A 23,002-nucleotide genomic window follows, 5' to 3' on the forward strand; every position below is an offset into this window, starting at 1 on the left:
TTGTTAATTAAGAGTGGAAGCAATGAAGTCAGACTGCCTGGGTTGGAATCCAAGCTATGCCATTTAGTGGCTGTGTGGCCTTGGGCGATTTACTGAACCCCTTTGTGTTTCACTTTCCTCATTAGGAAAATGGGAGATAATTATGACCTATTTCATAGTGTTGTGGTAAGGATTAAATACATGAATATTTGAAAAATACAGTATAGCTAATATTTATTAGCACATAAATATTAACTATTATTATTATTGTTGTTGTTGTTACATTTATAAATTTATAAAGGAAGACTGACTTACAGGCATCTTCTTTTCTCCACAGCCAAAGGTCCCTTCTTTGATCAAAATCCTTCAGTGGCCTCCTGTCTCATTTGAAGTCAAAGCCAAAGTACTTACCTTGACTTACTGGGCCCTACTTGATAAGACCACACCCCCACCTGCACTCCTCTGACCTCATTTCCTACTAGTCTTCATCTCCTTCACTCTACTCCAGCTTCCAGTGGTCTCTTCGTTGTTCCTGGAACGTGTCAGGTACACTCTTACTTTCTGAGCCCTATAACTGCTGCTCCCTCTAGCTGAAATATTCTTTCCTCAGAGCTACAAGTCTCTCTCTCTTTCTTATTTCTGGTATCATTCCTGATCACCCATTATAGAAGAGCAATCTCTCCCTGCCCATGGTACTCTCTATTTCCTTTACCTAGATTTATTTTTCTCTATAACACTTATCACCACCTAGCATAAATAACATAGATTTGTCTATTGGTGATAACAGAATCTGTAGGGCTTTACTAAATATGATTGCTGATTGAAAATTTGTCCTGTTACCTTATTGTGCTGGCTTGGAAAACCATGGCATAGAATAACAAAGTCTTTCAATTTTAAGATGAATCAGGTAGAATCCTCATAGAATCACATTCTATGTAATATATTACATTAAATGGGTCTGATCCTCTCCTATAGGAATTAACAAAGGATTTTTTGTGTATATGTTTAAGGCTTATATATTAGCAAATTAGTAGCTCTTTGAATAGATCACAAACACATGACACACATACCTGTCCTGGTAGTGAACTTCAACAGAGAGAGCTTTCTATGTGAGGAAGGCTAGAGATAAAAGGGAAAAGAGAACTGGTTTCTACTGGAAGATCCTGAAAATATTACCTCCCACTTTTTAGGAAAAAAAAAAAAGCCCCTTTGAGGGTTTTTATAGGCACAGAGACTTGCTTTAAGTCTCGTGTGTGTGCCCTTTGACTTAGAAAAGGGATCAATTGAAATAAAGAAATGTTTCCTGCTTCTCATCAACAGATGAAAGGACAAAACATTAGACTAGCATCACATCTAGGGAAGAGGGAGGAGAAAGAGAGATTGGAACACAGATAAAGAGAGATGAACAGCAAAAGAGAATAGCTGTCATGGGAGGCTCAGCCTGTGGGCTCCACAGGTACCCAGTACCTCAAATATAGAGGTTTAAACTGAACATTTATTAGCCAGCTACACAGGTACAAACTGATTAACCTTACATACACTGACTATATCACGTTCTTTCACAGTGGTCTTTGATAATTTTTACTTTGGGATTCCTATTCTGTATGTGGTTCCTGGGTCCATTAGCAAAATACTATCTGTTTTTAGTTTTTTAAAAAAATTTATTTATTTATTTATGGCTCCATTGGGTCTTCGTTGCTGCACACGGGCTTTCTCTAGTTGCGGCGAGTGGGGGCTACTCTTCGTTGCGGTGTGTGGGCTTCTCATTGCAGTGGCTTCTCTTCTTGTGGAGCATGGGCTCTAGGTGTGCGGGCTTCAGTAGTTGTGGCACACGGGCTCAGTAGTTGTGGCTCACGGGCTCCAGAGTGCAGGCTCAGTAGTTGGGGCGCACGGGCTTAGCTGCTCCGCGCATGTGGGATCTTCCCGGACTAGGGTTCAAACCCGTGTCCCCTGCACTGGCAGGCGGATTCCTAACCGCTGTGCCACCAGGGAAGTCCCTGTTTTCATTTTCTTTTTAAGAAGTTATCAAATAGGGCTTCCCTGGTGGTGCGGCGGTTAAGAATCCGCCTGCCAATGCAGGGGACACCGGTTGGATCCCTGGTCTGGGAAGAGCCCACATGCCACGGAGCAGCTAAGCCTGTGCACCACAACTACTGAGCCTGTGCTCTAGAGCCTGCGAGCCACAACCACTGAAGCCCGCGTGCCTAGAGCCTGTGCTCCGCAACAAGAGAAGCCACCGCAATGAGAAGCCCACGCATCGCAACGAAGAGTAGCCCCCGCTCGCCGCAACTAGAAGAGCCCATGTGCAGCAATGAAGTCCCGACGCAGCCAAAAGAAATAAACAAAAAATTTAAAAAAAATTATCAAATATTTCAAGCATACAAAGAAGTAAAAAGAATAATGGCATTAAATACCTGGATAGCCATCATCTAGTTTTGTTAAATTTAACATGTTTCCATATTTGCTTAATATTTTTAAAGAAATAGAACATTACAGTTATCGTTTAAGCCTGATGGGGAACACTTCCTCACCTCATTTCCCTCTCTCCTTGCCTCCCGAGATGTAAACTGCACCCTGAATCTGACATCCATCATGCTTTGCCTGTTTTAGGAGTTATACTGATGATATCATGCTGTGCATAGTCTGCAATATTTTCATGCTTAACATTGTATTTTGGAGTTTTATTCCTAATGATACATGTACCTCTAGTTCATATATTTTAAGTGCTATATGTGTGCCATTGAATGAATATTTCCAAATTCATTCATCCATTCTCTTATTGATGGACAATCAGGTTTTCCCAATTTTTCATTATTATTAACAACATAGCAATGAACATTAATTTTAACTTTCTTTGTGGGCATATATGAGAGTTTTGTAAAGGTACATATGAGCATCTTCAGCTTTTTAAGATATTGCCAAACTGCTCCTCAAAGTGACTGCACCTATTTATTGCTACCATCTGTAGTTTTTGAGGTTATTTCTCCATATCTGTGCTTATAAACATTTGTAATCTTATTTTTTTGTCAATGTGATGAGTATGAAATACTCAATTCAAATGCACAATATTTGAATCCCATTGCAATGACTAGGGCTAGTTTGGGGGAAACTATTATATTTACGATATTTAGTCTATTAATGAACATAGTTTCTCTGACCATTTATTCAGATTTTTAAACTTTTAATAAGGTTTATCATTGACTGTAAAGATTATGTACCTCCTTACGTAGATTTATTCCTCTATATATACTTTATGTTTTTTACTGTTGTTGCAAATTTAAAAAATTATATAGATATAGATAGTTTTTGGTATAGTAAATGGAATGCAATAAATTTATACTACTAACTATATACACTAGAAAAGAAGAAAATTCTCAAATCAGTAATCTAAGCTCAATCTCAAGAACCTAGAAAGAGAAGATAAAAATAAACCTAAAACAAGCAGAAGGAAGGAAATAATAAAGAGTAGATAGGAAGTCAATGAAATTGAAAACAGATAAACAATAGAGAAAATCAATGAAACAAACTGTTTTTTTAAAACATCAATAAAGTTGACAAACATAGTAATTACCAATATCAGGAATAAAACAGAGAATACCACTTCAGACCCTTCAAACATCAAAAGGATAATGAAAAAAAGCTGCAGACAACTCTACACATACAAATTTGACAACTTAGATTAAATGGACTAATTCCAAAAAATCTTAAGTCACCAAAAATCACTCAGTATGAAAGACATAACTTGAATACCCCTGTGAGTATTAAATAAATTGAATTTATAATTTTAAAAACCACCAAAGAAGAAATCCCCAGGCCCAGACAGTTTCCCTGAAGAATGCTACCAAATGTTTAAGGAGGAATTAACACCACCTCTACACAATCTATTCCAGAAAACAGAAGAGGGAACATTTTCTATCTCATTTTATGAAGCTAGCATTAACCCTGATACCAAAATCAGACAATGACAGTACCAAAAAAGAGAAAAAGGAAGGAAGGAAGGAAAGAAAGAAAAGAAAGAAGGAGAGAAAGAAAGAGAGGAGGGGGGAGGGAACTACAGACCAATATCTCTTATTAACATAGATGCAAAAATGCTTAACAAAAATTATCAAATACAATTCACAATATACCAAAAGAATTAGAAACCATGACCAAGTGGGATTTATTACAGGGATAGAGACTGGTTAAATATTCAAAATTCAAAGGCTAAATCACATGATCATATTAACTGATGCAAAAAAACAGCATTTGACAAAATTTAATACCTATTCATGACAAAATTTCAGAATGACAAGAAGAGAGGGGAATTTAGAGCAACTGTAAAAAAAACCCTACACCTAATATTATACTTAATGGTACCAGACTGAATGTTTTCCTTCTAAGATTGGAAACAAGAGAAGGATGTCTGCTCTCATTGCTCTAACTTAACATGGCTGGAAGTTCTAGCCAGTGCAATAAGGCAAGAAAAGGAAATAAATAGCATATGCATTGGAAAGGAATATCTGACAAAGAATTAGTATCTAGACTATATAAAAAACGCTTAAAACTCAACAGTGAAAAAAAGCACACAATCCAATTAGAACACAGGCAACAGACATGCAGAGACATTTCCCCAAAGAAGATATATAGATGGCAGATAAACACATGAAAAGATGTTCAGCATCATTAGCTATTAGCCATTAAGGAAATACAAAGTAAAACTGCAATAAGACATCACTATACACCTATCAGAATGTCTAAAATAAAAAATAGCAACATCATCAATTGCTGCTCAGGATGCAGAGAAAATGAAGCTCTCATATACTGCTGGTGGGAATGTAAAATGGTAAAGCAATTCTGGAAAATACCCTGGCATTTTCTAAAAGAAAAAAAAAAAAAACTGAACATGCAATTACCATACAACCTAGCAACTGCATTCCAGGGCATTTATCACAGTGAAATGAAGGCTTACTTTCAAACAAAATCGGGTACCTGAGTGTTTAGAGCAGTGTGCTGGGTTGAACGATGGCTCCCCAAGAGATATGTTCATGTCTTAATTCCTGGAACCTGTGAATGTTACCTTATTTGGAAAAGGGGTTTTTGGAGATCTAATGAAGGATCTTGATATGAAGAGACCATCCTGGATTATCTGTGGGCCCTAAATCTAAACACAAGTGTCCTTATAAGAGACACAAAGGGGACAGTTGACAGATAGGAGAGAGGAAGTCGATATGAAGACAGAGGCAGGACCTGGAGTGATAGAGCTACAAGGAAGCCAGATAAACTGTTAAGAGGCAAAGAATGGATTCTCCCCCAGGACTCTCAAAGGGAGTAGGGTCCTGCCAGATTTTGGACTCTGGGCCTCAGAGAAATGTGAGAGAATAAATTTCCAGTGCTTTAAGCCCGTTTGTAGTAATTTGTTATGGTAGCCACAGGAAACTAATACAAGCAGTTTTATTCAGAAACAGCTCAAAACAAAACAACCCTGATGTTCTTCAAAGGGTAAATAAACTGTGGAACATCTACTGAGTGGAATACCACTCAGCAATAAAATGGAAAGAACAACTGATACATGCAAAAAAACCTGGATGAATCTCCAAAGTATGATGCTGAGTAAAGAAAAAGCCAATCCTAAAAGATTATATATTGTGTATTCCATTTATATAACATTCTTGATGTGACAAAATTATAGAAATGGAGAACAGATTACTAGTTGCCAGGGGATAAGGAAAGCTGGAGACGGGAGGTACGTGTAGCTATAAAAAGCAGCATGAGAAATGCTTGCAGTGATGGAAATGTTTTGTATCTTGACTGTATCAATGTCAACATCCTGGTTGTGATATAGTACTGTAGTTTTGCAAGATATGACCATTGAGGGGAACTGAATAAAGGGTATATGGGATCCCTTTATATTATCTCTTGCAACTGCATGTGAATCTACAATTATCTCAAAATTGAAAATTTAATTTAAAAAAGTGATCTGCTTCGTGGGGGCAGGGCAGGGGGTAGAAAGTAAGAAGTAAAAAAAAAAACCAAACAAACAAAAAACAAACAAAAAAACCCAACCAAACAAAAAAACCCAAGAAGCATCATCTTAAAGATGCCAATGTAGCCCCAAATAAAATTCAGTCTATTTAAAATTGTAGTTTCCCTTTTGACAAAGAAGTGTTTTATCATATTTCTTAGAAGTGAAATAAGAAATGGTGTTAAAAGTAATATCACTTTTTCCTTTTTATTCTTCTCTTTCTGCAATATTAAGAAAGAAAATCATCAGTATGCTGTTATAAAATTTCCCCGCTGCAAACTGCTTCAGACTCAGTTCTGTAACTGACATTTGGGTGGTTCTCTCTTTTCTCTCAGAAATTCTGTTTTTAACTTTTATTTCATATTAAATTACAGGAATGCTTCATCATCTTTTATTTCTGTTTTTCACTCAGAAGTGCAGGTTATTTTAAATACCATAACCCAATTCCCATCCAGTTTACACTTACTGCTTTATTTGCCCTTACTTAATCAATGACTAAGTGTCTATCTGCAGTCTATTTAACCTTGCTAGTTTTCAGTTTCCATGACGCCACTAATTCCCAAATTACTTGTTTCCAACGTTAACTTCATATTAGGACTCCAAGTACCTTTAAATGTCCTAATGCTTTCAGTATTTTTCTTGAATCATTTGCATTTTCTTTAACATAAAGGCAGACCACCAACCTCAAATGAGGGTCACAATCTGTACCTTTACAATGTGTCATGAGAATGTGAAAACCTTAGGACAAAGACCAGATGCCACATTCTTCCATTTTTGTTAAAGGTTCTGACACTTGTTAGTAAAGCTCTTTCAGGACTTCCAAAGTCACAGGTTCTGCTAATTCTTCCTTCACAATTCTCTCAACTGTTTTTTCAATTGACAAGGCCATCATGTCTAACCTAATGCAACAGCTTTTTATCAGATCTCCCTATACCCAGAATCTATTCACTTTAAAATAGACTGCAGACTATGGTCAGACACATGTTTGGCTTATTTTTAATTTTTTGCATCTCACATTGCTATTTGAAGGCATTCAACTGCTTTCCATTTGCTAAGAACAATGTTTTTAAAGGGTACATAATATTTTGTGAAACTTTTTTTCCCAGTCATGTGTTTTGAGTCACAATGTAAATGTATCCTGTGAATCATGGTTAAAAACAAAAAACTGAAAAACAATTCCTTAAAGAATAAGGTCTAAATTTCTACACCAGACATTCAAGACTTATCACAATCTTATCCCTAACTACTTGTTATATCCCTACTGTTCACTTCTTGCTTCACAAATCCATTAACCCTCGCAAATTAATCTAATTGCCCTACCTTAAAACACACCCCATGCTTTGCCAACTGTCTTTGCAGATATGCCACAGGGGTTCACTAAATATATAATAAAGGGAAAAGGACAAAATAGAACCTTAAAAACAAGTCTATCAGAATTTTACCAATATCAAATGCCTCCATCTCCATGAAATTTTCTTTCATCACACTAACAGAGAAGCATTGCTATTTTATCTAAAATCGTACCATACCTGTTCTTTTTACTATTCTTATGGTGATTATGTAATGCCTTTTAATATAATAGTTTGTTATCATCTTATAGCCCTTCTTGTAATATAAGTACATTAAAATTGGTATTGTACCTTATATACCTTTCTTTAATACAACACTTAATGCTTCCAAAAAAGTTACGAGAAATTTAACTAGCACCCAGCTGAAGGAATAAAACATTAAAGATAAAACTGAAGTACCTGTGCAGTTCTCTCCATCCCGACCCCTTCCCCTAGTAGAGGTAACGGTTATCGTAAATTCTCATGCATGTTTTTCTACTTTTATTACATATCACTATCTCTGCATTTTACTTTATATTAATGACACCCCAATGTACACATTATATTTTGGCTTACTGTGTTGTACATTGCTTACCATATTTGCTCATGTTGCTGCAAATGGCTCTAGTTCATTTATTAACTGGGTATATAATACACTTTTACATTAACTGATCACAGGACATTTATTTATTCTCTTTTTGATGGATAGTTTGTTTGCAACTATTCACTCTTAGAGTGATGTAACAAATATTCTTGTACATGTCTCCCCACGTATATATGAGAGTTTCCTTAAGGTACTACCTAGAAGTGGATTTGCTCTACCATAGGGTATGATCATTTTCGCTCTTATGACATGGTATCAAAATAATTTCCCAGTGTCTGGATTGTATTTTCACTGTCTATCATATCTTCTAGTGAACAAAAAATTTAATTTCTTAAGAAGTTATGGATATATTAATTTCTTATAGAATTACAGTTCTATTTATATTTTCTAATGGCTCTTGAGTCAATTTTTTAAAGTTTTTATTTTTCTAAAATGGGAAACGGTCCATTTCAGCTACATTTTCAAATTTATTGGCCCGAAGTAATTTATGCCCACTAGGGGAAGTTTTTCTGTGCTTAACCTACAATTACATGCACATAACTATTATAGGCTACTCTTGGCGTAAATTCTTTTAGCAGAATACAGGTCAGGATATACAGCATACTGGCAGGGCAATATCATGCATTTTTCTTGAGTAGGAGAAGTCATCACAACAGGCCACTAAGCCAAAAAGGAGCTAATCTCAGAACTGAGGGAACAAAATCATATTGGGGGCTTTATGGAAGAGCGGCTGGAATAAGTTGCTGCTGCACATGGCCCGGCTTTAGGAAGACCAGTATAAACTCCATGAAGCCAGACATTTTTGACTGCTTTTTACTACTGAAATCCATGGACCTAGATTAGTACCTGGTTCAAAATTTTCAGAAGGAGTGGAGAAGAGCAGAGATGAGAATGACTCAGAATTATAGCAGCTTGGAAATCCTGAACAGAAGCCAGTCTGAAAAGGTAGAAAGGACCTGATTTCATGTCCAATACAAGAGAATCTCATAATTTGGAGAGGCTACCACATGTACAATGCTCTAATCACCAATACATCTCTGACGATAAATCCAGATACCAGATGAATCCTAGGAGAAAAACGCCAAGACACACATTAATCAAACTATCAAAAATTAAATACAAAGAAAAAATATTAAAAGCAGCAAGGGAAAAGCAACAAATAACATTCAAGGGGATCCCCATAAGGTTAACAGCTGATCTTTCAACAGAAACTCTGCAAGCCAAAAGGGAGTGGCAGGAAATATTTAAAGTAATGAAAGGGAAAAACCTACAACCAAGATTACTCTACCCAGCAAGAATCTCATTCAGATTCGATGAACAAATTAAAACATTTATAGACAAGCAAAAGCTAAGAGAATTCAGCACCACCAAACAGGCTTTACAACAAATGCTAAAGGAACGTCTTCTCTAGGTAGGAAACACAAGAGAAGGAAAAGACCTACAATAACAAACCCAAAACAATTAAGAAAATGGGAATAGGAACATACTTATCAATAATTACCTTAAATGTAAATGGATTAAATGCTCCAACCAAAAGACATAGACTGGCTGAATGGATACAAAAACAAGACCCTTATATACGCTGTCTACAAGAGACCCACTTCAGACCTAGGGACACATACAGACTGAAAGTGAGGAGATGGACAAAGATATTCCATGCAAATGGAAATCAAAAGAAAGCTGGAGTAGCAATTCTCATATCAGACAAAACAGACTTTAAAATAAAGACTATTACAAGAGACAAAGGACAACACATAATGATCAAGGGATCAATCCAAGAAGAAGATATAACAATTGTAAATATTTATGCAGCCAACATAGGAGCACCTCAATACATAAGGCAAATGTTAACAGCTACAAAAGGGGAAATCAACAGTAACACAATCATAGTAGGGGACTTTAACACCCCACTTTCAGCAGTAGACAGATCATCCAAAATGAAAATAAATAAGGAAACACAACTTTAAATGGCACATTAAACAAGATGGACTTAACTGATATTTATAGGACATTCCATTGAAAAACAACAGAATACACTTTCTTCTCAAGTGCTCATGGAACATTCTCCAGGATAGATCATATCTTGGGTCACAAATCAAGCCTTGGTAAATTTAAGAAAACTGAAATCATATCAAGTATCTTTTCCGACCACAGTGCTATGAGACTAGGTATCAATTACAGGAAAAAACCTGTAAACATTACAAAAATATAGACGCTAAACAATACACTACCAAATAACCAAGAGATCACTGAAAAAATCAAAGGGGAAATCAAAAAATACCTAGAAACAAATGACAATGAAAACACGGTGACCCAAAACCTATGGGATGCAGCAAAAGCAGTTCTAAGAGGGAAGTTTATAGCAATACAATCCTACCTCAAGAAACAAGAAAAATCTCAAATAAAAAACCTAACCTTGCACCTAAAGCAATTAGAGAAAGAAGAAGAAGAACAACAAAAAAACCCAAAGTTAGCAGAAGGAAAGAAATCATAAAAATCAGATCAGAAATAAATGAAAAAGAAATGAAGGACACAACAGCAAACATCAATAAAACTAAAAGCTGGTTCTTTGAGAAGATAAACAAAACTGATAAACCATTAGCCAGACTCATGAAGAAAAAAAGGGAAAAGACTCAAATCAACAGACTTAGAAATGAAAAAGGAGAAGTAACAACTAACACTGCAGAAATATGAAGGATCATGAGAGATTACTACAAGCAACTGGCAATTGTCCATGCCAATAAAATTGACAACCTGGAAGAAATGGACAACTTCTTAGAAAAGCACAACCTTCAAGACTAAACCAGGAAGAACTAGAAAATATAAACAGACCAACCACAAGCACTGAAATTGAAACTGTGATTAAAAATCTTCCAACAAACAGAAGCCCAGGACCATATGGCTTCACAGGCGAATTCTATCAAACATTTAGAGAAGAGCTAACACCTATCCTTCTCAAAGTCTTCCAAAATATAGCAGAGGGAGGAACACTCTCAAACTCATTCTACGTGGCCACCATCACCTTGACACCAAAACCAGATAAAGATGTCACAAAGAAAGAAAACTAAAGGCCAATATCACTGATGAACATAGATGCAAAATCCTCAATAAAATACTAGCCAACAGAATCCAACAGCACATTAAAAGGATCATACACCATGATCAAGTGGGGTTTATCCCATGAATGCAAGGATTCTTCAATATACACAAATCAATCAATGTGATACACCATATTAACAAATAGAAGGATAAAAACCATATGATCATCTCAATAGATTCAGAAAAGGCTTTCGACAAAATTCAACACCCATTTATGATAAAAACCCACCAGAAAGTAGGCATAGAGGGAACCTACCTCAACATAATAAAGGCCATATATGACAAACCCACAGCCAACATCGTTCTCAATGGTGAAAAACCGAAACCATTTCCACTAAGATCAGGAACAAGACAAGATTGCCCACTCTCACCACTATTATTCAACATAGTTTTGGAATTTTTAGCCACAGCAATCAGAGAAGAAAAAGAAATAAAAGGAATCCAAATCGGAAAAGAAGTAAAACTGTCACTGTTTGCAGATGACATGATACTATACAAAGAGAATCCTAAAGATGCTACTAGAAAACTACTAGAACTAATCAATGAATTTGGTAAAGTAGCAGGATACAAAATTAATGCAAGAAACCTCTTGCATTCCTATACACTAATGATGAAAAACCTGAAATAGAAATTAAGGAAACACTCCCATTTACCACTGCAACAAAAAGAATAAAATACCTAGAAATAAACCTACCTAAGGATACAAAGGACCTGTATGCAGAAAACTATAAGACACTGATGAAAGAAATTAAAGATGATACAAACAGATGGAGAGATATACCATGTTCTTGGATTGGAAGAATCAACATTGCAAAAATGACTATACTACCCAAAGCAATCCACAGATTCAATGCAATCCCTATCAAACCACCAATGGCATTTTTCACAGAACTAGAACAAAAAATTTCACAATTTGTGTGGAAACACAGAAGACCCCGAATAGCCAAAGGAACCTTGGGAAAGAAAAACGGAGCTGGAGGAATCAGACTCCCTGACTTCAGACTATACTACAAAGCTACAGGAATGAAGACAGTATAGTTGTGGCACAAAAACAGAAATATAGGTCAATGGAACAGGATAGAAAGCCCAGAGATAAACCCACGCACATCTGGTCAACTTATCTTTGATAAAGGAGGCAAGAATATACAATGGAGAAAAGACAGCCTCTTCAATAAATGGTGCTGGGAAAACTGGACAGGTACATGTAAAAGTATGAAATTAGAACACTCCCTAACACCATACACAAAAATAAACTCAAAATGGATTAAAGACCTAAATGTAAGGCCAGACACTATAAAACTCTTAGAGGAAAACATAGTCAGCATACTCCATGACATAAATCCCAGAAAGATCCTTTTTGACCCACCTCCTAGAGAAATGGAAATAGAAACAAAAATAAATAAATGGGACCGAATGAAACATAAAAGCTTTTGCACAGCAAAGGAAACCATAAACAAGATGAAAAGACAACTCTCATAATGGGAGAAAATATTTGCAAACGAAGCAACTGACAAAGGATTAATCTCCAAAATATACAAGCAGCTCATGCAGCTCAATATCAAAAAAACAAACAACTCAATCCAAAAATGGGCAAAGACCTAAATAGACATTTCTCCAAAGAAGATATACAGATTGCCAACAAACACATAAAAGGATGCTCAACATCACTAATTATTAGAGAAATGCAAATGAAAACTACAATGACGTATCATCTCACACTGGTCAGAATGGCCATCATCAAAACATCTACAAACAATAAATGCTGGAGAGGGTGTGGAGAAAAGGGTACCCTCTTGCACTGTTGGTGAGAATGTAAATTGATACAGCCACTATGGAGAATAGTATGGAGGTTCCTTAAAAAACTGAAAATAGAACTATCATACGACCCAGTAATCCCACTTTTGGGCATATACCCTGAGAAAACCATAATTCAAAAAGAGTCATGTACCACAATGTTCACTGCAGCACTATTCACAATAGCCAGGTCATGGAAGCAACCTAAGTGTCCATCGACAGATAAATGGATAAAGAAGATATGGCACATATATACAATGGAATATCACTCAGCCATAAAAAGAAACGAAACTGAGTTATTTGTAGTGAGGTGGATGGACCTAGAGTCTGTCATACAGAGTGAAGTAAGTCAGAAAGAGAAAAACAAATACCATATGCTAACACATATATATGGAATCTAAAAAAAAAAAAGAAGGTTCTGAAGAACCTAGGGGCAGGACAGAAATAAAGATGCAGATGTAGAGAATGGACTTGAGGACACGGGGAGGGGGAAGGGTAAGCTGGGACAAAGTGAGAGAGTAGCATTGACATATATACACTACCAAATTTGAAATAGGTAGCTAGTGGGAAGTAGCTGCATAGCACAGGGAGATCAGCTCTGTGCCTTGTGACCACCTAGAGGGGTGGGATAGGGAGGGTGGGAGGGAGGGAGATGCAAGAGGGAAGAGATATGGGGACATATGTATATGTATAACTGATTCACTTTGTTATAAAGCAGAAACTAACACACCATTGTAAAGCAATTATACTCCAATAAAGATGTTAAAAAAAAAAAAACCAAAAAAAAAAAATCACATTGGGTGGGTAAAGGAGTAACTGATATTTCCTTTAATATAGGGATACCTTAAAGTCACCACACTCAGAGAAGTTTAAAGCTATGATTTCCTACCAGGTATTAATAGCTTGTTTACAGCTCTCCCAGGCCAATGTTATTTACTCATCAAGTGTCATTTTTAATATAACCAATGATGCCTGGTATAAACATAGCTCACATTCCAAAAGTCAGCTGTGGTGATTATTTGTAACTCCAAGGGAACAGAGCTAGGTAATCCTTGATCCTCAAATGTATTCCCTTATGTTTTAAAATATGAATGTACCTTTAGCTATGACTCCCTTTTCACTCCTAATTATTTATGGCTTTCTGCTTTTCTTGATCAGTTTTGCTTCATGTTTCTCTATTATATTATTCTTTTCAAAGAAAAATCTTTTAATTCTATCTTTATCTTCTAATTCCTCAACTTCTGCTCTTTATTTCCTTCCTTTTACTTTCTCAGTTTACTTTTCTCAAGTTAAATATTCAGCTATAACTTTTCCTCTAAGTACCTCCTTAGCTTCATCTCACAGGCTCTGAAATACTATATTTTTGATTATTGTGCCATATTAAGTAATTTCCATCTTCTGTTGCAATTTTTATTTCTGACTCATGAATTTAGAACTGTGGTTTTAAATTTCCAAGGCTAAGGGATGTTTGAGATTATCTTGTTGGTTTTGATTTCTAACTACGCTGGTTAGAGAATACAGTTAGTGTGATACTGATTTTTTTAAAGCTTTTGTTAAGACTTGCTTTGTACCCTAATATGTTGTACATTCTTACAAATATCACACATTTATTTGAAAACTATATTCATTAACTATTGTAATCACTGTGTTAGTCTATCCATTAGATCACACTGTTAATTGTTTTGTTCAACTCTTTTCTAGCCTTACTAATAATTTGCATGCTTGAGCAATTATAGAAAAGGGTATTAAATCTCCCATTATGACTGCAGATTTGTCATTTTATTCTTGTAATTCTGTCAATTTTTGCTGTATATAGTTAATAGGTGCATACAAGTTTTTCTTTTATATTTTCTTTGGAGTTTTTCATTTTATAATTTGTAGTAGGCTCTTTTTCTCTAATAACGCCTTTGCCTTAAAGAACACTGGATCTGATATCAATATATTATATTAGCTTTCTTTTAGCTTTCTTTTTATTAGTGTTTGCCTCATACATTTCTTTCACTTCTAATCTCTGTGTCCTAATGTGTCAAGTATGCTTCTCATAAGTAAAATGTAGATAAATTTTAAAAAATCTGACAACATTGTTTTTTAATCTGATAAGATTAGTACATTTTACATTTCTGAAAACTAATATTTGAGTATATCTCTATCATCTTATTTTGTACCTAATATTTTTATTTTGCTCTTCCTTAGAACTTCCTTGTTTTTTTCTGCCTTCTGTTGACAAAGTTTTTTTAATTTTAAAAATTATATTAAATAATGAGGGAATAAAAAGAATATCTACAAAACATGTGAAAAGTAGGTCTAGCTCTTGATTTTAATGAGTGGTTAATTACAGTAACTAATTTATTAATGTAAGATGAATCTTGCAAAAACTGAGAGATACATGTTAAACACTTCAAAGAAGGCTGGTAAATTTGTCTATTTCTCCTACAGTTCTGTCAATTGTTGCTATATTTATTTTTTTTATTTTTATTTTTTTTTATAAATTTATTTATTTATTTTTGTCTGTGTTGGGTCTTCGTTTCTGTGTGAGGGTTTTCTCCAGTTGCAGCAAGAGGGGGCCACTCTTCATGGCAGTGCGCGGGCCTTTCACTGTCGCGGCCTCTCGTTGTGGAGCACAGGCTCCAGACGCGCAGGTTCAGTAGTTGTGGCTCGTGGGCTTAGTTGCTCTGTGGCATGTGGGATCCTCCCAGACCAGGGCTCGAACCCATGTCCTCTGCATTGGCAGGCAGATTCTCAACCACTGCACCACCAGGGAAGCCCCGCTATATTTATTTTTAACCTCTCTTATCATATGCATTTAGAAATGTTGTATCCTTCTAGTAGTGAAACTTTTATACTTATGTAGTAACATGTCCTTACCTCTAATACAGTTTTCCCCTTAAAGTCTACGTGAAATTTATATAGGTTTTCAAACTTAAAAAAAAATATATGTACATATATATATATATATATATATGTACATATATATATAGCCTGTCATTATCTTTCTTTTAGTAATTCCACATACATTTCTGCACACATACCTACATTATTACAGCTCAAGCTTAATAAAGATCTAAATATCCAATCCTTCCTTCTAAAGATTAGAGGAAACTTAACTTTTAATTCCAATTACTTTGTTCCCTTCTCTTTTCCTTTCAGGTTGCAGCCTTAAGATATTTACTTGGACAGTTCCTGGAATTTCCCTCACTTTCTTACCAACTCATGGATAGAATTAAGTTAAAAAAATTTTTATTCAGCATTTTAAATTGTTTTTAGTGGGAAGTTGCTGTTAGTACTTAGTTAACCACACTGCCAGAAATAAAATTCATCTCCTAAATTTTCTTTACTCTGCCCTATTCCCTTTCTTTATACTGGTTTAGAAATCACACATTAATTACAGTTTTATATTTTTAATGGATATACCTAAGCTTTTACTACAGAAAACTGACTTAAAATCTAAAATCAATCAGTATATCTTCCTCTCAAATAATACAAGGAATTTAAGACTCTTAAGGGAAAATCTTCTCCCTTCTTACATGATATTATTTTTCATTGTTCCAGTTCCACTTTTATTTTTCCTTTTTAGAGAAATTTTTATTTTGAAATAATTATAGATTCAAAAGAATTTGTAGAGATAATACAGGGAGGTCCATGTACACTTTATCCAATATCCTCCAATGGCTACATCTTAAATAACTGTGGCAAATAGCAAACACAGGAGATTTACATTGGTAAAACATCTGTATATAGCTCTGTGTCACTTTATCACATATGTAGATTCATGTAACCACGACTGCAATCAAGATACAGCATGTTCCATCATCACAAAGTTCTCTCTCATGCTACTCTTCTATAGTCACCTCAGTCCTCTCTGCCCACCCTCCACCCATCATCCTTAACCCCTGGCAATCATGAACATGCTCTCCTTCACTATAATTATGTCATTTTCAAGATATTGTATAAGTGGAATCACACTTTATATGATCTTTTGAGATTGGCTTTTTTCACTCAGAATGATGCCATTCTTCCCTCAAGGATCATTCTCCTATCACATGAAGTATTCTTTACTAATTCTTTCAGAGAGTCTATAAGTATATAAACTCTTTCACTTCTTGTTTGTTTTGAAAATTTATTTATTATGCTCTCATTCTTAAATAATAGCTTAGGTGAGATTATGTATCAATCATGGTCAGCCAGGAAAAGCGAAACTATTCCAGATAATTAAAGTTAAAAAGCCTTTATTATATGGGCTTCCCTGGTGGTGCAGTGGAGAATCCACCTGCCAATGCAGGGGACACAGTTTCGAGCCCTGGTCTGGGAAGATCCTACATGCCACGGAGCAATTAAGCTCATGTGCCACAACTACTGAGCCTGCGCTCTAGAGCCTGCGCTCTAGAGCCTGCGAGCCACAAATACTGAGTCCATGTGCCACAACTACTGAAGCCCGTGCACCTAGAGCCCGTGCTCCGCAACAAGAGAAGCCACCTTAATGAGAGGCCTGCGCACCACAATGAAGAGTAGCCCCCGCTCGCTGCAATTAAAAAGAAAGCCTGTGCGCCACAACGAAGACCCAACACAGCCAAAAATAACTAACTAAATAAATTTATTTAAAAAGTTTTTATTACAGAAATTTAGGTGTTTGCAAAACTGTTGGGAAAACTCTCAATAACTTCATCATCAAATATTATCTCTCTTTCATTCTTCCATGGTCTCAATCTGCAACTCCTATTATATGTATGTTGGATCTTCTCATTTTATTTGCCGTGTCTATGAAACTCCAATTCAATTTTTCTAACTCTATTGCCTTTAGGGTAATTTTCTCAGATCTATCTTCTGGTTGTCAATTCTCTCTTCAATGGCCAATTTTTTTCACCTTTAGATATTCTACTTTAATGTTTTGGTATTTTGTTGAAAATATTTTATACTTTTCTATATATATTCTCCATTCAATTATCTGAAGTTAATAGAGGCTAATCCTAGTGTATAATTGGGTCTACTGACTCTTATTCATATTGGCTATATCCTTGCATATTTTGTAACTTTTGTAAAGTGAAACCATGTTGAGCAGTTCATTTTCTGAGGAAACACAGTGTAGCCTGGGTTGAGGGTGCTTCATTCTAGAATAGCTTTTATCTTAGTTTCTTGTAAGGCACCTAGGGAATATTTACGTTCAATTAATATTTTTATATTGATTTCTCAACATACGGAATGTAAGGAGTGTAAGTTTAGACCTCAAACCTAAAAAATGTTATGCCTATTGGTTAGAAATTCTCAGGGAAGCTTTTTTATTCACTTAGACATACAGTCCAGGTTGAGAAAAAATGTACCTTGTGGTCTGCCTGTGATGGAGAGATTTAAAAAAAAAAAAAATTCTGTTCTTTGAACAAATTCCTAGGGTTCCCAATCGTGACTGGCTATTAAACCTATATGCTTGGGCCAGGACATTCCCCCACCCCCATCCCATTCCCAGGATAGCCCATGTTACTACTCATACTTGCCACTCTATTTTTTAAACCCTCTCCATTTTTAGGTCTTGAGGATTTTTCTTTCTGACAAGCACAGCTATATACTCAAAGGGATATTTGTTGCATTTTAGCTACCACTTCTGGATGTTGAGTAGTGGGAGAATTTTCAACTTAATACTAGATTCCCTGTCCAGGAATTCTCTTATAAATTTTTTTATTCTTCACTTAGCCCCTAGCATAGTGGCTGGCAGAGAGCAGTGCAAACAAATGTGTCATTGAGAGATAAAGTGAATCAATTATTATTCTTTATCAGTATTCCTTTCCTTCCTTAATTCTTTTTATCGAACATTTATTTCTCAAATCCCTCATTATAAATTTGTAAATTTATGTTTTATGGACTTCAGTTAGTATAATTTTCTCACGTTGACTACTATAGTAGTCATGGTAATCCATTCTTAACTTCTTTCTCCTTTCTTTTTGCCTCATGTAGAACTGCCAGTTATCTTTTTAACATGAAACTCTTGCCATATCATTTTACTGCCAATGGACTTGCAAATATCTTTTTTTTTTAAATTGCTTTTACCATCTTAAACTCTTCTTTCAACAGTTATACTCAACTATACTTTCCACTAAATAAGGCAGTGCCAAATGTGGGGAGCACATGAGTCTTAATTATTTGGTTCTATTATATTCTGCTTTATTCTTGGTATCTCATTAACTTGAGAGAGATTTTACACAAGGCTTTGGTTTAGTTTCCAGGAGTAAATATAGAAATTGTTCCATATATGCCTCTTTCATCATATTTCTGCCATGTTCATATGCATTAGGGATATACCGTATATTTGCTAAAACATACATTCTAATTATGTAATAATTTTCTTCAAATTTATGTGTATAAAATTATATTCACATAAATCTTTTCCCCTTTACACCTTAGCTCAATCCTGAATGTTATACACCATTGTTTATCTTCAGTGAAATCTCTGCAAAACTTAGAATGTCAAGAATCCAATGGACATTAATAAATATTCATTTGTGGCAATCATGATGACCTCACACAGGCTTTTTGAAAGTGATTTTCAGAAATCATCAGCTATTCTTTAACACAGATTAAGAAATCTTCCCCCAGAAGAGATGATTGCCTATCAGTCAAAGAAGAAACAAACATACAGTAAAAAAAAGTGAGATCAAGTGTTCATTTAAATTCAATTTTTTAAGCTAAAGATCCGGTGTAATATAGCATTAGACACCATGAACATTTTGGATAAATAAAATTGTATGGAAACTCCAGTTAGTGACATAAAATTATACATGGCTTAAAATATTTCCATATACTGTGGTTTGCACTATGAATTTCAGACTTGTGGTTTGAAATACACTAGCACCCAAGCACTGGAACAGAGCTGCAACTATGTCATTGGACATTCTACAAACATCAGTAGTAAAGATACAATTCCACGGCAGTAAGCTGATTAGCAATGCTAATGTGCATACAACACAGTCATATAATTAGAAAGAGTTTTACTCACAGTGATGCTGAGGTTATGGGGTTAGGACAGTTTCCATTTCAAAAGACAGGAGAATCTAGGTTACCACGCCAGGAAAAAGTAAATCATCTAATTAAAGCTGTTGAGAATATGATGGCTTATTTAAATAAAACCAACTTTACCTTTACTTGTGAAAATTAAGGTAGATTATGAGTTAGTTCTTCCCCAGCTAAAAGAGATTAAAAAAAAAGAGAGAGAGAGAGAGAGAGAAGGAGCAGACCCTCAATAGGCATGATAGCTAAAGAATCTCCGGCATGTAAGACTATGTTAGTACAACTAGGTTGTCACCTCATTATTCACTTAAGAGATAATGGAGCTTGACGAGGGAAAAAAATCATAAAAATGTTCACTTCTTCTCCTGAAAAGGACAGATGTACAGGGAGGTGGAGAAGAAGAGGAGAGAAGGCAGTCAGTAACAAATACTTGGTTATAATGATGAGAATCCATTTCCCTTGTGCAATTTCATTAGTGTTCCTTCTTTATATTCCTTTTCAGCTATAATGATCTACAAAACATCCTTAGGTTTGGAGTTCTGTAATTAGCTAAGATATACAGTTATCTTTGCTTTCAATGGTGAACTCGTTAGCTGATCACTGATAATATTTGCAGATGATTCCCACTGTCTCAAAATGTAGGTGTAAATACACTTAAAGTTTAAAGACAAGCTATTTTCTGACATGATTTATCACATTTGGAGTACATCACCCTCATCATGATACTTTATGGTGGGATAAAGATGTGTTGCCCCTCTGCTTTAGAGTAAGAAACTGGATCATTTAAGTCTTGTGATATTTGCATTTTATATACACGTCTTGAAATGAAAAAGCATTCTCACAAATCCTTGCATTACATAGGAAAATGTCAACTACAGCTTTAAATAACATTCTTAGAGAAAAGGAAGCCCAAAGTATCTGCTCTTCAGAAGGACTAAAGGCTAACACACACACACACACACACCACCTACTTCCTTAGAGAGCTATTTCTATTTTCATAATATGGTTAAGTTAGGATTATCCAAGGAAAAAATTTCAAAGGATTTATCATTTAACACTTCAATGGAGTTACTAATAAGAATTATATTGAAGTAGGTCATGCCAAGATCCACCCTCTAACTACAACAAGAGATCAGCAACCATTTCAAACACAACAGCCACAAAAAGGCCACAATTATTACCAGTGTATGTGGCGTAGTATACTGAGAATCAAAAGATTTGAATTGCAACCCAGACATCCAATTACAATCTTATTAGTATCTCAGTTAACCATCTACAAAATAAGTAGATGGTTCATATCATAATGGTTAAAGTAATCATATTAACAATAAAATAAAAATTTGCTTTTCCCTGAGTCCATGATACAAAATATATCAAAGCTAGAGAAATATGAATTCAAGCTGAGGACACTAAACAAAGGGTATTTCTCTTATCTAAATGGAGCACAGAAATAATTTCCTAAGTTGCAAATTCCTGGAGTTCATGGAACATATTTTTCCTATCCTTAGGAAAATGAAATCATTCACATAGAAGACACTATAAAGTGTTAATTAATATTAAGGATGAAATAGTTTTTAAAATCTGAAAAAGAATTATTTATCAGGGATTCTTAATTTACCTGTACATGCATGCCTAAGCTAATTTGCGGGAAAAAATATCCTATAAGCCTATACTATTCTCTGATGAGGGAAGAAGCATTATAAATAGGCTATGCCCTAAAGGAATAAAAATATGTAACGCTTCTTGTTAAAAAAATCTTGTTTATAAAGTAAGCATAAGATGTTAGAAGGTTCTTGTCTTGCATTCTAACTTCACATCAAAAGTTCTAGTTTGTGATCTTAAAATTGGGAACTGGACAAGTGCTTACTGTTGTCTCAAGAAGTCACTTATCCCTGTTTTTTGGCTAACATTTCTGGTTTGTTTTCTATTTGGAAGGGTTAACACATTTTGGCTATCACACATTACACTGGGCTAAAACTATAGCCAAGATAACTTGTCCATCAGTTTTCTAACATCAAATTACTCACATTTGTTCAACCACTTGTGATTAAGAGGGTATAGAGTTGGAGGAGGGAGGGAGGGATTCTCAGGGTTAATGATATTACACTATTTCTAAAAATTATTTCCCTTGTTGAATTAAATGAACTAAGTTTCCAGTTTAGCACTAGTCCCAAAACTTGCTCCTAAGAGTTTGAATATTTTATCTGTGATTAATTATATTATTCTCACTTCTAGTCAGAGATGCTGTATCCTCTTTATTTTAACAGACTTCTATGGACGTGTGTGGGTTCCCTGAGAAAAAAGCAAAGTGTGTGTTGTGTGCGTGTGTGTGTGTGTGTGTTTTTAAGGATTTTACTTTATTCCACTACTGAGATAGTGAGATCTGTTATCCAAAAGCCAAACTGCAGGCTTAGATGTCTAAATAGAATATTCAGGAAAGCTCTTTATAGTTCTTTCAGCATTCTTCTAAATAAGATTTGTTCCTTGCTATGTCCCTATTCTAACAGCTTTGTCCCTATTCTATTCAGCTTTTTTCTGAATGAATGAAAACTACTGAAGGCCCTGTTTCCCCTCAAATTCAAGACTTGCCTTTAATTGTGGGACATGATGAATCTTCTTGTTGACTGAAAATATACTTATATCTTCACTCAACAAACAATTCTCAGTAGTGGAAAGGAGGAAGCACAACTGGATACTTTTGTGCATTTAATATCATTATAATGAAAAAGAATATCATAAATATGACTAAATTATATAATAAAAAAGAATATAATACATAAAAGAATACCTATATTATATAGATATACGTTACCCTTTATATACTTCCTTATCTTGACCTTTTCAATAACTCTATCTTTTAAGCAGGGGAAGAAGTATCAATACTATTCCCAAATTACAGGTGAGAGACAGAAAACACTTTGCCCCAAAGTCTCAAAACTATTAAGTGGCAGAGTCAAGACTTGAACAGGTTAGACATTATTTTCAGTCTGCTTCACTGTGATAAAATTATAAGCACAGTTAGAAATGTTTAATAAAGAGTCAATTTCCTTAATTATATGTTTCAATAACAATTTTTAGTAATATCTGTACTAATTTTTATAGTAAATACAAATATTTGTATACAAATACACTTGTATACAATAAATGAACTTTGGAGGAAAAAACACTGATATTTGTATAGTTTGTAATATAAATCACTTTGTA

The 23,002-nt window shown here is 35.0% G+C and overlaps 1 long non-coding RNA gene across 1 annotated transcript in view; it reads left to right on the top strand.

The window, feature by feature from the left end:
* Positions 1–324: 324 nt before the first annotated feature.
* Positions 325–23,002, top strand: part of LOC103007373 (uncharacterized) — an 88,646-nt gene continuing 65,968 nt past the window's right edge. Inside the window, exon 1 of the long non-coding RNA XR_452550.2 lies at positions 325–525. This is a non-coding gene — a long non-coding RNA (uncharacterized LOC103007373). The remainder of the gene's footprint in view (positions 526–23,002) is intronic.

Source organism: Balaenoptera acutorostrata, chromosome 19 (assembly GCF_949987535.1).
Source record: "Balaenoptera acutorostrata chromosome 19, mBalAcu1.1, whole genome shotgun sequence".
Classification (NCBI taxonomy): Eukaryota; Metazoa; Chordata; class Mammalia; order Artiodactyla; family Balaenopteridae; genus Balaenoptera; species Balaenoptera acutorostrata.